The sequence below is a fragment of the Patella vulgata genome, chromosome 4 (genome assembly GCF_932274485.2).
Source record: "Patella vulgata chromosome 4, xgPatVulg1.2, whole genome shotgun sequence".
NCBI lineage: Eukaryota > Metazoa > Mollusca > Gastropoda > Patellidae > Patella > Patella vulgata.
The window spans coordinates 68900018-68913726 of NC_065882.2; positions in this window are offsets into that span (position 1 = coordinate 68900018).

Genomic DNA, 13709 nt, shown 5'->3' on the forward strand with positions numbered 1-13709 from the left:
AATTAGTGCTAGATACACAAGATTAAATGATCCCTAGGTTGCTGTGTATTATGTACATGTACATGTTTCATTTCCAGTAATCTTTTGAAATAAATTTAAAAAACTAATACAGAATACAGTCAATATTTAAAGATGCATTACCACAAAAAGTATTTTTAGGGTAGTTATTTCCTATAAAAGTATGGCAAATGTGGTACATGTATATAGAGACACTCAATCCTATAGCATTCTTACTAGAAATTTCCTGGATTCCTTGAAAAATACCCAGGCAGCACACACAGGACAAAAATGTAAGGGTGTCACTAACAGGCAACCCCATCAGCTTAATGTTTGGCGTAAGGAGCGCTTCATAGTGTTGTTTGAATTATAAGAGACTTAAATGTACAGTAGACTGCAATTAAAAAGATTAAAAAGAAGTATCGACAAATGGGAGAGAGAGAGAAATGGGGTCAAACGTCCACTCAACACTAACTATGTCATTTCGGGACTAACACATGGTTCAACAATTCTCTTGCATGTAAGGGTCTTTAGCAATGGGAGGAAACCTGAGAACCTTGATAAAACCACCGAGGTTGGACAGACGACCCTACGTCACGTAAAACTGGGGAATCGAAACCACGCCAATTGACTCGATGACAGATCTTATGATACAGCGTGCATGTGCTAACCGTTCGGCCATCCAATCCCCATCGACAAATATAAGATGGAAATGGACACTAGTGCTAGGTAAAATATCGATATAAAATTTATATTATAAATCGATAGTACCGATTAGATGTGTCATATAAGCACAATTGATAGCAGTGTGTTACTATCGATTATCACTCTTTGTTTTTTTTATGCGTCAGTATATCATTCATATATATATATTTACATCGTTCACTTTAATTACTTCAAAGTATCAATGCAGTATTATAACAAAAATGTTTACATAAGTTGTAACAATTATTGTTGAATTGTCATATTGTGGTATTCGCCAAACTCAATGATCCCCGGACATGTAAATAAGTCAGAGTTTTCCCCCTTTTAGAATACGTCTGCTGATCATTATACAGTAGAAATGAAATAGCACTCATGGCTGAAAAAATGCTTATATTGAGGCTACATTATCTTAAAAATAAACAAAACAATTTACGTATATATACATGATATGAGAAACTTTATTAATGTACCAGTATTCCAAATATATAATTAGACATGAGCAAAAATGATCTATCGCAAGAACTTATGGTTTTGACCTTTGAACACCTAATCAACCGTGAAAATAAGTTTGTTTCGATACAATCGATTATCGATTAACATTTTACCATCGATACCCAGCACTAATAGACACTCTCCTAAATCAAGTCACATGACAAACACAGATGTTTAAAATACACTTTCACTGCTTGGTGTTGATGTTTGCAATTAAAATATTTTGAGAGGCGTTGCAAGCCTGATAGATCTGATAAATTAGTTTGAATATGTTTTTAGTCTAAATTCTAAATATATTATCAAATAATATAGTTTTATGTGGGAAGACATCTTTAAATAAGAGAAACATAAAAATATAATCTGTTCTTAGTCTCGAATTTTTCTTTAGAAAGACAGCAGAGAATTGCCAAACAGTTTCTGATCTTAGTTTTTACTTATCTTAGGACCTCAAAAAATATTTACTATTATTTAATTGTATAGTGTGTGATTAATGTAATAATGATACAAGTTATCAATATATGTAGTTTAGGTATCATCATAAAACATATGGAGACGAAAAACTGTTTTTTATGTGTTACTGGGGCAATTTATAAGCAGCTTATAAAAAGAAAAAATAAATAGCCACTAAAACAGTAATCCTGTCCACACTGAGAGAACACTGCAAGTAAATGAGAGAGACAGAGAACATTAATCAACACTGTATTAACACAGAAATGGGGTTTAATGTTCACTCAACTCAAACTGGGTTATTTTGAGTCTAACTAAGATTTGATTCAATCTTATTTCATTAATTGCACGTAGGGGCCTTTAGCGGTGGGGAAAACCGGAGGACCCAGTGAAAACCCACAAGGTTGGACAGGCGACCCTACTCCTCATCACGTACAAGCAGGGAATCTTAACCACTCACTTGACTCAATGACAGACTTTATGATGCAACGCGTGCGCATTAACCATTCGGCCATCCAACCTCCCTGTTTGACACATTATCTCCTTTACAGTAAACTTCCACAGAAATCAACTAAGGTGTAAGGGGGTTCTTGCACCCTCTTTAATCAAAAACAGAGCACCTTTAGAACCATCTAAAAACGTGTCGAAATTTAGAAAATAACTTTGTGAAATGCGACCCTTTCTTTCATAAGTTGGGTCCAGAATCTACCATGTTTGAATCCTATAGCAGGTTAAGAAGAACCTCTGACATTTTGTACGCCCAATTCTCATAAAAGGCCTTCCTTTGGAATGGTACAGAAAATCAAACCATGTAGAAAAATGGAGTACAGTACCTAGTACATTGTATATGGCTTAGTGAATTAGTAGTTTTATATTAAGTTACCAGTGGAATCATTTATATTAAAGCTGTATCTATATCAAGTAGAGAGTAATATAATATTCCCTTCTAATCAATCAACTGGTAATCTGTCTGCATGTCATATTCTACACACTAATGACTACTGATCATAGTAATAATAAAATAACAAATGGTATCAAATAATGGCAACTTTCACACATACAATGGAAATGGAACAGCCGACATGAACAGTTTCTCAGAATGGTGCCAAATTATTTGACTAGATCAATGAGATAGGTCAGACCTAATGAGGTTTTCCCATATTCCGAGGTATCAGAATATTGATTTTGTCTGAGTGTTTAATAACATTTCCTTCTATTTTCAAAAAAGTGTAGCTGCAATAAAGAAACAGAACTAATATCTTCTTGTTTAATCTCAAAGTACAAAAATACAAACTGAAACATGCAAATATAATCTGAAAGTCATGTCTTAAAGTGGCATCAGAACAGTTAACAAGAAAATAAATGTGATTAATTTCACATTATATTATAGTCAAAATAACTCTCGACTCAAAAATCCAAGAACTGAATCACAAGCACGCAAACTAATTTGAACACTTGCAATAGAACTGTATAGGAAAATCTTGGTAAATGTAAAATTAGTTTTTAATCGATCGCCAAATGTCTCCAAATTAAAAATATAATGTTGCTTGATCAAGTAAAGCCATGATTAATGGATTTGAGATTTGCACATCTGAAAAAGTGCAGACGCTTTGCAAGACTTTCCATTTTAATGACATCTCTCATCTGAAAAAAATCTTTTCAAAATTTTTATGTTCAAAATAAAAGCTCAAAGACAGTTGGGTTGACAAAGACCTTGCGAGCACCATACAAAAACCAACACGATAGGTTGCCTGGTAACAATATATTATAATATATATGAGATGCTCTTTCATTCAACTGAATAGAGAACCAATATTACTTCAGAAAGCTTGGTTAACAATTGCAGTCTATACAAGGTTCAAACGCAACTTTTTAACAAAGGGGCATAACTCTGATCTAATGAAAGATGTTACGAGGATACAGCTCACCAAATATTTCTACGCCCACGAATGTAGGGCGAAAGTTATTTTTAGTCTTTCTCTCCCTTTCCCTTTTCCCCCTTTTGCATGGCAATTTTTGTTGACTTTTTGGTGTAGAATCGAAGAAAAGGGTTTGAAAATACATTTTCTGCCATGTTTTGGTGAAAATTCAGGATTTAGAGGCGGAAGGATACAAGAGTTGAGAGGTTGGTTAGGTTGAAATGTAGGGCCAAAAATTGCATGTCTACTTATCTCTACTTCCAGCTTGTGTATCTCAAGTTTTTCATGGTGAACCTCATACATGCTTTTGGGCAAGAGTTTGCCACATGTTTCTCCATCTGTGGCAGAAAGCATTCTACCCAACGAAAATTTGGGATAAACTTAGAGCCGATCTAAGAGACGAGAATTAACATTAATGTCAATGGGGAAATGATCTGTGGCCACAAAGCATGATCGACAAATCAAACTGCTAATCTGTGCTTAGCCTGAACTGAATATACATGTACACCAAGTCTCATTACTCTTGCTCAATTTAATGTAGAATCAAAGATATCACATTCTGAGCATCGATTAATCAAATTGCTTATCTCTAGATCTATTCCACTTAACAAGAAAATGCTGATCATCGAACTCAGCCAAAACATTCATTTCACAAACATCTGCACGAACACCTAAGCAGAGTTATTGTGCCCTAAAAAGATGTGACAAGACATACATACATACCTATTTTAATAGTCCCCTTCTTTTTATGAAAAGACAGAGGTACCTACTTTAATAGAGTATTTGTATGCATAAATTTGTACACCTTAGGAACTGTTTTGTTCAGTATTGACACGCTTTATAAATGAAAATACTTTTTATGAAAAGACAGAGGTACCTACTTTAATAGAGTATTTGTATGCATAAATTTGTACACCTTAGGAACTGTTTTGTTCAGTATTGACACGCTTTATAAATGAATTTTTATCCTGGCCTCGATCATCATTACTCAAGTCGTTACGATAAAACACATAGTCTCGATTATCCATTTCATGATAAAATCATGAATAAAAGTAGAGCAGCAAATGGGATTCTAATCCAGTAAACATCGCAGGGTAGCGCTGACATCGAGGGTTGATTATGGTCTAGATAAGTTAATTAATAATTTAGATAACATTTCAGCTCTTGCATAATGTATGTTTAATAGTCCCCTGCTTTCTATGAAAAGAGGGGGACAAACGACATATGGATAATTATAGCTTCTAGTGAATTAACAAAAAGTTTACACAACAGATAAACTGCTGAATGGAAATATTGATGGGCAAATGGACAGACAAACATACAACAAGCAGGGCTGAGAGCAATCTTAAGACAAGGGTATAAAAATTGGTCTCATTTTCTTTAACACTAAAATTTCTCATACAAGACACACAGGAAATATAAATATTCAAACTGAATACTAAAATTTTCTATAGCCAACATGATTTTATGTTTGATGTTGGCCTTGAACCAAGATGTTATAAAATACAGGTATTACCAGACATTGTTTAATACAATACAGATGTGATATTGTTGTTTTAAGGAAATGATGAATATGCTAAGATTGACCTATGAACCCTGTAACATATCATATATATACACCAGGTAATTTGTTGACGTAGATAGACAACTACTGTGTATAAAACTGACGTAGCAGAATAATGTAAACAGGTGGTCGGCAGTTGATAAAATGTAGGTATGAAATACTCTTGACTGGCATAACAGCACTTGTTAGAAGAAGTTTCCAGAAATAATGTCAGCTATTCTGGTAACTGCATATTTTCGATGATGACGATACAACCTAATTCCATGTAATATCAATAGTATAATAAGTACATGTAGCAACAAATACGTACATGTATAACACGAGATCTGGTAGAGAATCCCAAGTGTTTTCTACTTTCAAATGAATTGCAAATATATTGTACATTGTGAAATGTGAAGTATCCATTTCTAGAGCATGTCATGTTTAATCTTATTTCGATACTTTACCAATGAAAAACATTCTAGATTAGATTTAAAACTGACGTTTTTGCCCTTGCTGCCAAGTCCTGAATCAGCAGCAGAACAAATTTTATGCATACAAATCAGCTCAAAATATATGGAAATGGTTGCCAAAACAAATGAAATGCAGTGGGGTTTAACGTCCTACTGTTCTGCTCTGCGGCACTACAGACTTCTGTCCTCCATCACTGACAAGTGGGAACCATGCCAGAAAATCACGATGAACACCGGACCTCCAGGAGAGTGAGCCATCATCTTACTCACAGAGTCACTATGGCTCCCTGATTACCAACACCAATTAAAGGGGTTATATATTGATGATAACCATGACCATTTCATGTTTGTAATCTTTGCCAACATGTAATTAAAACACAGCAGTACTCCCTGGACACTAACAACAATAAACAAAGGAAAGTTTAGAATGGGTCTAAAAAAAGGGTTATAAGAGCCTTCCACACAGAATTATTACCAGATTCAAATGAATATGTGATTCCTCCTTTAAACATATTCTTGACTTATGAGAATATATGAAGTGAATAATCTGAGTTATAAAGCCTTTAGCAAACCAGATACAAAAGCTTACACTGCATTAACATTACAATATATGTATGAATACGAACAACTGTACTTCAGAAGGGTGTACAATTGAATAAGCAAAACTAATTAATTACATACATGAATACCACCAAGGAATAGAAAACATTGCTATCTAGATGGCCATCTGTTTAGTAAATTTTATTACTTCTGTTCTCTTTCTGTTGTTCCTCATCTTAAAGTTATTCTTTCAAAGGTTCTGACCACTTTGATTGGGGTGAAAAATAAAAGTATAGATGTTCTCCAAGTTAATATATTAATTTGCAAGATCAATCCTTTATCAAAATTTTCATAACCATAGACTCTATGATAGATTAAACCAAGCCACTTTTTATTTCAACAGACCAAAACAAGTTTCCTACAGACTGATAGGGTTCAACTTCAACGTACACATCATACACAATTTGTCATTTATGGACAAACATATGTTTATTTCAATTATTTGCTCAGGTAGGGTCTTTGGCTGTGGAAGGAAACCAGAGAACTGGATGAGGCAGGCTATCCAGGTTCTTGTCAAATACATGATCCGTGACAGACAAAGAAACATACCAGAACAATAAAAATTATCAGCTAAATCGTCCGAGCCGTCTAACAGGGTTGTCACATATTTATTATTTTTGAAGGTAATTGGTCCATTTACAAGACACTGATATCAATTCCATACAAATCATGGTAACTTTTGTTGTCAGAGTATTCACAAGGTTCAACAAAGGGAAAGAAGGGCCATCACTTTAGAAGTTATATTTACATGTAGAAATTGTTGAAATTCTATCGGCTTCTTAGATTTAGTAATCTGAATAATGCATATGATTGATAAATTTAATACAGATCAGATGATCATTTTTGTCGTTATAGCATTCACAAAGGTAGAAACAAAGTAAAACAAGGCCTATAACTCTAGAAGTAGCCTACATGTAATTACTGGTAATGGAAATTGCTGAAATTTAACAGGTTTCATTGTTTTACTCATGTCAATAATGCATACAAATTTAATTACTTTAGCCGTTCAAGTGTTTACAAGGTTCAACAAAGTGAAACACAGGCCATAACTCTAGAAGTAATAAATAGAAATTGGTGATATTCAATAGGCTTCTTTATTTTACCAATTTAAATAATACATATATCAGTTTAATACAGATCAGATGATAACTTTTCAACAATGTGAAACAATGGCCATAAACGGAAATTACTGAAATTCAATAGCCTTCGTTTTACTAACTGAAATAATGCACATGAATTTAAAAAAGATCAGATAATTGTAGTTTGTTGAGTGTGCACAAGAAATTGTGGATGACGGAGGCAATATAAGAGCACATTTCAATGTGAGTGTATAAAAACTGAAATATTACCTCTGATCAAATAATTTCAACACTTTATTTTAACAAGACCACAGAGCAATGTTCCTTTAACCCTATTGTCTGTTATTCTCCTGACATATGTTATCTGGGTTTAACATAGCTTCATTACAATAATGTTACCAACATCTGTTATCATGAACAACATGTATCAATCTTGGAGCTATAGATATATCACTGTAACCTACTCTGTCAAATAATATAATTGAATGGAAATTGAAGTGCATGAACTCTATTGAAGAGTGCTGAAAAACACTGAAATCATTTAATTCAAAGATATACAAGCCTGGAGATAAGGCATCTGTCTCGGACATTGTCAGACACAACCCTTCTGTTGCCTGTTGATTTGTCCGATCAAGATTTGTTTATTTTCTGGGGTTTTAATGATCTTTATTATGCATGGCCCATGGCCGGCACAAAGTTCAAAATGTTGGGTACTATTAGTCATTAGTGCAACTAAAATCATTATTTTCAGACAAACATATTTACACCAAACATAATATCCTATGAGATACACAAAACTACCATTATGACAAACAGAACATCATGAAATACTGAAACCTACCAGAGAAATAGAGATTACGTATTCATTTAACCCATTTGTGTTTATCACTTCTAGAGGTATGGCCCTTGTTTCACTTTGTTGCTCCCCTTGTGACAAGCCCGATTTCTGATCGTGATGGTGTGCATCTTTCACATCAGCAGGAAATACATGCTTCTATAGGAGAATGCGGGATGATTTCGCACAGTCTTTTTTCAAGTATGTTCCGTCTACTCTACTCTTGCCCGCATTTGATTCTTCATGTTGGACTGCGAGTTATTTGTCAATATTACCAGAGATTTCATTGTCCATGTTTGCCGGAGATTTCATTGCCCATGTTTGGCTGAGCTTTAAATTGGAGAGGAAGGTTAGAAATACTCATATATTTGGAAGAAAAAAGGTTTGATGGTTGAACAGATTTTCCTAATCATAAGCGAACGAGCTAAATGAGTAGTTTTGTTATTTCAGAGAAAATAAGTGGAGAAGGTCCAGCTAACAATAATATAATAATTGAACATAGGATTGGAATTTAAGGACTTGTAGGTAATGCTTTTAAAGCTTAAATGTACATGTATTGTTAAAAACAGCCCAACATTATTAACTTATATCAATGACTGAAACTGCAGATAACAAAACACACACCCAACTCTATTGGCTGCACTGTCTCTATAATAATGATGACAATGCCAACTGATGACAAAATTTGCCCAAAAGAAAAAAAGAATATAAAAAATGCATTTTATTCTGGAAAAAATTATCCCAAATCAAGATATCAAAATTGCCCGATTCCCCAGGACATACTTCTTAAATATCCTTAATGCACTATTCACAGATAATGTTTAGAAACTAAAAGCAATTTTATGTTAGCGATCGATCATATCTAATTTGTCAAATTCTAATGCACAACAATGTCTTATAGAATAAGGTCCCCATCATTCAAAAGTTGATGAGAAGGTTTCCCCCATATGGATGAAAAAGATTATACTCATTTCTGTCAGAGCTATTAAATGACCAACTTTTTGATCTAAAATATAAATTCAATTATTTTAAATGAGCATCCACTGAACTATATAAAATGTATGCCTCGTGATAAATCACAAAACCATTGTATCTCAAAGACAGATTGGAATATATTCTTTACAATCAAATAAGCAACATCTATATAGGGATGATCATCAGTAGTGTTTACATCATACATGTATAGGGTTTTCACTATGAAATTTTGTGAAATAGAAATACATATACAAATGTCAAACATGCAAAATTTCACTCAAATTAAACTCTAGATAATTCTTTATCATTTCTCTTAACTGCTGATATGAGGGATTCCAGGGATTTTGAATCTCTACCAAACTAGTTCTGTATTTGCAAAGATATGATGAATTGAAAATTTCTCAGTTTTCAACATCCTTTGCATACAATATAATAGGATATACATGTAATAAATATATGGGGTAAAAACAAGCCAGTGCCACCTATAATCAAATCACCACTGAACTCTTTTGATGGGCTTATTTTATAATCGGGTTGAATTTGAGCCAAGACATTATCTACCGTTGATATTTTTTATACCAGAGAGAGAGAAATGAGGTTTAACGTCCACTTGACACAAACTAGGTCATTTCGAGACTGACATATGGTTCAATTTTATTTCAATAATTCGCTTGCGCGTAGGGTTTTTAGCAGTGGGCGGAAAACAGAGGACCCGGAGAAAACCCACAAGGTTGGATAGACAACCCTACACCCTGTCATCTACAACCAGGTAATAGAAACCACACCAGTTGACTTAATGACAGACCTTATGATACAACGCACACACGATAACCCCCCCCCCCCCCCCCCCCCCCCCGATATTTTTATACAGTCTTATAAATCAAATATTAAAAATCTATTGTGCATACATGTAGGTAAGCTTGTGAAAATATTGATGGGGATAAACAGATTGGCAATCTTGCATGAATCTTAGGTACATTATCCAATTAGTAATACGATGGGTAGATATTTTGGAGGGAATTAGTAAATTTTGTGAGGATAATCAACGAGGATTTTTATTTTGATATTAGCGTGCAGTTTTAATTTCTCTCCTTTCAAATCAATCCCTCTGTGTAGGTCAGACCATCCTATTCTTGTCATATTTCAGACTTTATTGTACATGAACAATAGAAATATCACATGTCTCATATTGCTGTGTAAATATACTGTGTATTCAATTTGGTGATCTTTTTTATAGTACTAGTCCTTACATGTGTTTGATGATTTTAACAGGTTTGTCATCATCTAGAATAACAAACAAGAGCAAGTGGGCACAAACCCCATTGTACTCATGTACCATGCCAGCCAACAATCTACATAAGCGCCGAAATATCATGTACATGTACCATTCAGAGCTGACAGTCCCCACCCCAATATAAATTTCATTCAGACGGCCCTGCATTCACAATCTGTTGTTCAAAGGAATAGTTATGTTCATTCTGGGCAGTCTACTGGTTTAGACACCTTTTCCCCAAGCACTGCAACCTTTCTTATAAAATTGTTTTCACTGTCATGGCGTACTGCTAATAATTTACACCCTTATACTTTCAGAATTATTTCAGAAATTATTTCGACAGAATCTGTTGGTTGCAAGTTTATTTCGTAATTTTCTGCTGGCTTGGTTTCACTGTCATGGCGTATGAAACTTGAACCAAATACAGACCTTTAAATCAAATTGAACATTCCATTTATGATCAGATTCCATGAATATAATCTATAAATCATTTATACAGTAAAACTTTGTTAATACAATATTTTATGAATTATACAACAAACAGATTTGACCAAGTTTTATACTGTTTATAACATTTAAGGTCAAGGATGCCATTTTTCATCTGATTAAATCTATTGACAATAAATTCTCTTTATTCTAATCTTCACTATCCACTCAGACTTTTACGAGAATTCAATATAAAACTGAAGATTACCTCTCCTTCCAATTTACTTATCTTGCTGAATTAAAGCAGATATTTACTAGTTCATAACAATTTTACTTGGCTGAAATAAAGCAGATACATGTACATGTACCAACTAGTTCATTCAAATTTGGGGGGCTGAATTAAATCAGATATCTACTAGTTCACAACATTTTACTTGGCTGAATTTAAAAGCAGATCGATACATACTAGTTCATAACATTTGATCATAACATTGCACCATGGGGGGGGGGGGGGGGGGAAGGGGGGGGGGGCTTTAACTAACTTTTGACCAAGTTAACTCTCTAACTTGTCTAGAGAGCCACTGTCGTCAGTGGCTCAGTTTTACCTTTGATGAGAAAGTATTTCGGGATTTTCCAGAATGGTTTCCCCTTCTCAGTGGTGAAGGACGGAGGGTCTGGCGAGAAACATTGTCAAGTCATTTGGATGAAAGGTAAAGAACCACTGAAAGTTAGAATCTGAAAGAAGAGTACATGTAGGTCATAGCGCTAATGTCCAAACAAAAACACCCCAATAGCACACTACATTAGCTGGTTGGTTGAAATTGACCAATATTGAAATCTAATTCGTGTTTTTAATTTTGAATATTATGGGAAATATTGAGTTAGAGGTTTAGCTCCTTTAAGTTTGACATTATATGAATGTCATGTTAACTTACAGACACAATCTTACAGGTATCATACACCATGATACACCTACATGTACCTGTACAGTGTAGGTGTGGTAATTTACCTTTATCGCATGTATCACTGATGTTCTAGTTTTAACATCACTGTCATTTCACTACAGTGCATTTTAATGGACAACTTTCTTGACTTCTTTTAATAACTTTAAAGCCTGCACTTATCATCATTTAATAACTATTAAAATTTAAAGCCATTGATCATCATTCAATAACCCAATCAACATTTTTTTTTAAAGCTGCTGATGATAGTCAATTAATAACTCTACCAACATCGAAAAGAGAGAGAGAGAGAGAAATGGGGTTTAACTCCACTCAACACAAATTAGGTCATTTTGGGTCTAACACATGGATCAATTTTATTTTAATAATTCGCTTGCGCGTAGGTGTCTTTGAGGGAGGAAACCGGAGGACCCGGAGAAAACCCACGAGGTTGGACAGACGACCCTACACCTTGTCACGTACAACCGGGGAATCGAAACCCTGCCAGTTGATTGAATGACAGACCTTATGATACAGTGCGCACGTAACTACGTACGAAAATTAATTGGTGGCTAGCTTTTTTTTTCGCACGTATACAGTGAATGGCCATTTTGCTCAGTAATCCCAACCAGAATTTGGCTATTTTCTAAATTTGCGTTAAAGTTTAAAATATTTGTTTTAGAACTGAAATAAATTAACTATTAGTCAATCCCAACGCTAAAAACATCAACAGAATTGATTGTGTATATCTGAAATAGACACGACAGACGCACAAAATAGTGCCAATATGGCAGCCTCTATGAACAACCATTCGCAGACGCCGTCATTGAAGACGACGTCAATTCTATGAGCTGTAGATGTTATTTTTGCGAAAAATCATTGGAAGAAGAGAGGACATGTTGGGACTGGACGAATTATATAGTCTTTATGGTTGCAAAGGAAACAATGCTGAAGATAAACCTATTGATGTCAATGTCATGACCTGTGATGTGTAGATCAGGTGATATGGATATCATGTGATATGGATATCATGGCTATTGACTGTAGATACTTTTCCGCAGGTAGCGTGTCTCAGATGTTCAGAATGTGCGCACGTGCTAACCATTTGCCCCCGCCCCTATATTGAAAGCCACTGATCTTAATTTTTAATTGCTTAATCCAAGTTAAAACGTTCTAAAATTGATTTTATACAGGTAGTGCATGCAGCAATTCAAATTCAGTGCAGAACTTCAGATCCTATAATAGCTGATATGCCTCAGTAACCAGCTCATGGAGTGTATATTCAAGTGTTTCAAAGTTATTGTTGGTGTCAAAAGTCTTTGAGAAAGCTATAAACAAACAACTAAATAATTAATTGAATTATTAGGCCTACTACATGTAGATAAATTTCAATCTGATAACAGACAAAACCATTTCCCCCGATACTTCCTTGTTTTTAAAAATGTTGTAAATAATATATCAACTGTTGATTTATTAAATTTATGCCCTGCATTCAACACAATCGATCCTGTGAGCACTCATGAAGAAATTAAATTGTGAATTTTGAATATCAAATAAAGTTGTTTAAAATCTGTACAGAACGTATATAAACAATATTTTGTTGGATTCTGCTAAATCAGTGAATAAAGTGCCTCAAGGTTCTGTCCTTGGACCAGTGTTAGTTATTTTATCTACTCAGACTCAAAAGAAAATACATGTACACCACTTTTAAAAATAGATGACTGTAAATACACTGTAAATGATGATACAGATATATTCTCTTTAACACAAATATTGGGCAGTTTTAAGTCAACATATGTTTCCTTCAATAACATAATCAAATGTACAATTGATGTAAAATCCACGACCAATAACATGATAAATTTGAGTGATGAGATATGTTATGTGCAATTTTATGCGGCATAATATTAAATGTTCCGGTACATTTGATAAAGTTTCCTCGTACAATATGATACATACACCTACCATGCATTGGTGATAAACCCATACCATCTCTATAAAATT